This window comes from Ptychodera flava (assembly GCF_041260155.1).
Source record: "Ptychodera flava strain L36383 chromosome 23 unlocalized genomic scaffold, AS_Pfla_20210202 Scaffold_23__1_contigs__length_28996876_pilon, whole genome shotgun sequence".
Classification (NCBI taxonomy): Eukaryota; Metazoa; Hemichordata; class Enteropneusta; family Ptychoderidae; genus Ptychodera; species Ptychodera flava.
Genome location: NW_027248277.1, coordinates 8,510,161 through 8,515,611, shown reverse-complemented (window position 1 = coordinate 8,515,611; position 5,451 = coordinate 8,510,161).

Sequence of the window (5,451 nt, the reverse complement as noted above, 5' to 3'; positions counted from 1 at the left end):
CTATTTTAAGAGTCCATACCAGTAGCTAGAAAGCATAACATTCAACAAAATTCAATTTGGCAAAACAAGGACTAACAGCATACAGTATAAGTTTCAGATTATATTTAGTTCAGGGACAAAGATATTCGAAGTGCAATTGATGTATACGCACATACCAAGTTGACTAATATTCAGTGTGAAACCCTGCTGTGATATTTTTCTGGCTGGTCAGATCCCAGTGGGACGTACTCTCTCTTGTTTTCACTCCAGAGAGCTTACCCCGACCTACTTGACTTCAATCGGAGAGCCTCATTTCCCCTAGATGAACATTTCAACAGACTGTTTTATGACCAATGTGAAGACGGATGAATGCATTATTGGTATCTCGGAGTCTGGTTCATTGATAGCTAGCAGCTGCCGGTCAACTAGTTCCCCGACAAGTTCTATATAATTCACTCTTGTGTAATTTCAATACAATTACAGAAACGAATGCAGTTGTAGCAAAATTATCAAAAACAACAGTCAGAAAATGTGAAAGATGTAATAATGACAAGGTTTGGTCCACACTGAAAGTAAATACACATGATACAACCCAAGCATTTTCTTTGATTCCAACTCGGAACGATCCCCAGTAATTTTGTGAATAATAACATAAAATGTGAAGCCATCCATAATGGTACAGACCGGACATGTCAAATAGTCAGTGACTATGATTTTGTGATAACAGATTTTCAAGATACTGTTTGCGATGTGGCATCGTTAAACACCTTAGGGTAAAGATATCTCAGAGAATGGGATTTAGATCAGATGTTCTGATTGGTTGAATACCTCGTTGCCTTTGTAACACTCCTCGTGATTTGTTGCCACACCAAAGAACCTCACACTGGCTGTCATTATAGGGTGTAATGAGTCGTATATAGAAATTGATCACCTCACAGTAGATATAGCATGACACAGATCTCATATGTCTGGCCGTTGTCAGTTGGTGTCCGGCAAAATATGTCCTGAAGGACTGTTGTTTGAGTCACGATGACCTTGCTCAACACCTAGAAACTCAGTCTGAGTTTCCAAAGGTTAAATAAACCGCACAGAGCTGCATACTTATAATGCCTTTAGATACCGCTAGGGTTGTAGACCAAACTATAATATTAAGGACCACAGTTGCATATACCGTTTCACCCCTTTGCCCAGGATAACGGTTCCTACCAGTCCAGTTCAAATGATACGGCTCAATCAGTATTCAGCTTGGATGTGTGAAAACGCCAAGTCTAATCCATCTCCGTATGTCTGTCCAAATCACATGCAATTTTATCAGAGAAAATGGATGACAGGTGTTAAGTCATACAATATGCAAATTTTAGTCTATGACAGGTGATAAGCCGTACAATATGCGGACTTTAGTCAATGACAGGTGTTAAGTGACAAAACAAGCATTTATGTGGAAAGCTTTAAGCTTGGTGAATCATACACACAAGTAATTTTTAACTCTAATTTCAAGAGAAGCAGCGATCCATCAGGAATTAGTCAGCATTCCACGAAGGTGTTATATTAATTGCAAGAGTCAAGGCCGTACAAAGCTAATGCATTTCAGGCTTGTGAACTTTGATCAAACCACTCAGCAGCTGCATTTCGTAACTTGTGTCATCTGACAGGGTGAACGTTCCGTCACTTAGTCCCACTGGAATCTGATATCTGTCAGGTCGTCCGGTGATTGATGATTTCGGAATGAAATTTTGTGAACCTCACGTTTCGTAAACTCAGAACTAGAATTCATTCCAAACTGTCAGTAATTAAAAAAAATTCTTAACTGCACAGTAAGAATTCCGTCTTCCTTGTTTGTCTGTTTGATTTACACAGTCTACTGTTCTTTGAAATTTGAAATATGTATACATCCATGCATCAATCATTTGCTAATCATTGTGTCACCACTGTGCAACTCACAAACTTAGAATTTTGTTGATAAAACTGAAATAGCAATCCGGCTAATGGATATAACATATTAATTTATTCAAATATTTGGTGCACGGAGACAACCTTTTGGGACTGCGTCATTCGTCGGTATAATTATTGCAATTATACACTACAAAATATGTCATTACTGAAGAATTCCAATTAATCTGAATATTTCATGGTGCTATTCATTGACTTTCATACACTCAAGGATTTTTTGTGATAAGATGGTTCTCTCAAAGCACAAAGAGTTTGACAATGAATGTGAATTAATTGGGTGTAATTAAATTGGTTGGAGAACAGTGCACTGTAGATTATGGGTATTTTTTCGCAAAATGTGACCGGACAGTACAGGATTGGAATTTCATGTACAAAATGTTCAAAAACGAAAATCAATATAAAAGTCTGTAAAAACATACTCAATATAGCCATCAGCAGTTTCCTCCATGGACTTATTTTAGTTATTTCTGAATAATGGAGTCTAGATTACTGGAATTTACTTAATCCTTAGTGTGCCTTTCAATGAATTAATATAGTGAGTATTATGGTATTGTATAATTCTGAAATGCGTTTAATTGAATCACACGACACATTGTACATCATTTGCAAAGATGCAACTTTGTATTCATAACGGTAGAGCCGGGTAGAGGAATTTTTGTTGCTGTTTCCATGGCAACAGATTTTGAATATTTTTGCCATTAGTTTATCGGTTGTTTAAGTATTAAAAGGGCCGGTAGCGGTAACTTTTGAATATTTTTTTTCACTATTTTTGTTTTTTATGTCATTGTCAAGTTCTTGATACTGTTTCTATTGTTCTGTAGATCCATTCCTGCAAGAGGTGATAATGTTAACAGTTTGTTCGATAATTTTATTTGATATGTACCTTTTAGCAGCATCTTTCCACTTTTAACCTATAAAATGGAAAAAAATGACATTAAAATCAACTAAATCCATTTACTCATTAGTTGTTTAGATCTGCTGGAGCGGGATAATTTAGCCTTTAGATGTAAATGTTTCAGAAAACAAAACATCAAAAATTATCCATTAACTACTGTGTGTATGAGTGAAGCCTTTCCCGACAGAGATCAGTGTCTCTGAATCAGAGAAATATTTTTAAAGCCAAAACTTACTTAAGTAGAAATCTGTTGACTCAGGACCTCTTTTGAGGGCAATTGCCATCCCGATAACCCTTTCACCACCATGGTATAGCCCGAGTCTGTTGTTATCAATGGTGATTGTGGACCAGTTTACAGGGAATTAGGGGTGAGCAGGTTAAAGACTGTCGATTGATGCTTGTATCATCAATGTCTCTTTGAGTTGCTGAGACTCTGAATCATTAGGGATGAATTGTGGCGGAAGAAAGTTTGTCTGTTTGTCAGAGATCCGGCATGATACTCTCCTTGAAGTCCCAGACAATCATGGAGCCATTTCCAATCCACTCTTTGAAGCCTTGGGAATAGAGCGCGGTCCTCGGAGCGTCGAAGCCATGGCCCATGGTGGTGATGATACTGATGTTGTCTGTCGCCATTTTACGCCGGCATAGTGGAAATGCCATCAGCTGTGTTGAGCTGTGTGTATTTCCACACCGAGTGTAAGCTCACAGTGGAAGATTTCAGCATTGATAAAATACAGTCATGAATACTGAACATATCCTGAGCTCAGCACACGTTACTATAAAGCAGTGCTGTGTAGAGTTTAAGCGCTTTGGCCACACTGCAAAATCTTTTTGTTTAACATAAACGTGTAAGCTTTTCCACTATAGTGATCAACATCAAACATAAAACTTAATTCAGCATTGTAAATCTCAAGTTGCTTTCCCGTTTTGAAGTTTAAATTTGTTCCCAGTGTGAAACTGTAAGGCAACGTGTACAGCGGTTCCTGACTGCGTGATATTTTCTGATGTTGTGAAACAGAAAGTGAGTGCAGTGTGGCCATCCATCAATGTGACACCCCGACCAAGATTACGCCAAGATGAGGCATGCAATCGCTAATTGAGGAAATCAATCTCTGTCGGTAGAAACATGGCGATATTTTTCCTGCACCGTAGTTTCTCCGTGGATAATCTGATGCCTTATCACTATACAAACATTGATTTGACCCGGAGGTCAACCACCGTGTGCGTCTATCTTCATTACCGTTGAAATATAGTCGCAGTAATTTCTAAGCCTTTTCATATAGTACAGTCAGGTCTGGCATTTTCTAATGGCTAAATCACAGTTTTAAACCATCAGAGACTAGTCAATATCTTTTAAGATGACAAAATAAGTATCGCCACGTCAAGCGTAAAATTTGAACGCTGTTTCATCGGTCTCTGTCTGTGACCTCGATTTCCAAGTTTGACCTGTGCATGAGGCATGATATATAAATATTGTCAGCTTAACAGCAGTGCGGGATTATTACATAGCTTTTGTTTTTTTGTTAGCAAACAAAACTGAAAGTCAATTTTGTTGTCTTTATTGATAAGGAATGGATTAAATTACGGAGTACCTGGATATGGCCCCCCAAGGTCTCTCAGTTGGTGTAGCATTTAACAGCTCGCACTTGGCCATGTAACTTGTGTCGTGTGTATATCTGTCCCATAAGTATTGTATTGTGTTACATTTGTATTACATACAAAGAATTCCATTGCCATCAGCCCATTCTGTGAAAAATTTTACACTCGATAGGGGCAAATCAAATTGAATGTTTTCATTTGAAATGATATTTGCAGGAAATGTAGAAAAGGAGAAATTTTTTAGGCATGTCAATAAATAATCTTCGTGAAATTTCTCTTACAGTTGATACAAATTTTGCTTTTTTGTTTGGACATTTGTCATTTCATGGTGCATAAAGTCATTCATTCAAGTTATATGGCATGCTACACATGTAGCTGTGTCATTGAATTTATTTGAAGAAATAGTTTTTTACAGCTGTTGATTTTAATTCAGTTTGTATTCTCTCTCTTCTGACTCAAAATCTTGCCTTTGTTTTAAAATTGAAATTTTGGACTTTCATTTGCATATGAGAAGAAAGACATTTTTGAAAAATAAATTTATAACTCAGTTTCCTTTATAGACCACAACATCTGTTCTGTGTGCATCATAGGATACTCCGACTACTGGAACTTAAAAAATTTTGATCCGGTATTGTTTGATTTCGATCAGGAATTGCAATGCAGGATAAAAGTTGTTTAATACTGTAAAAAAATATTGATGTTTTTTCGGTTTGTAGTTTGCATTTTTTGGATGAGAACCTGGTACACGAATATCGGCCTTTATGCATAAATTGATGCACAGTCAAGATGTCACTGTTATGTAGTGCAGTGTTGTAAAAATAACCACTCTTCTGTCAGCTGCCTGCTTTAAACAAAGGAATTGAATGATCAACAGATATCCTCCGACTGTGCTATCATTTTTCACCTTAAATACCGCAGCTCAGGCAAAACAGGAAAAAGTTCGCTGCACTCGTATGAAATATGACACTCTTAAATCTTCTTTTGTTTGCCCAGTGTCAGCTCCGTATCTTCAGTCAACAGAAACTAGA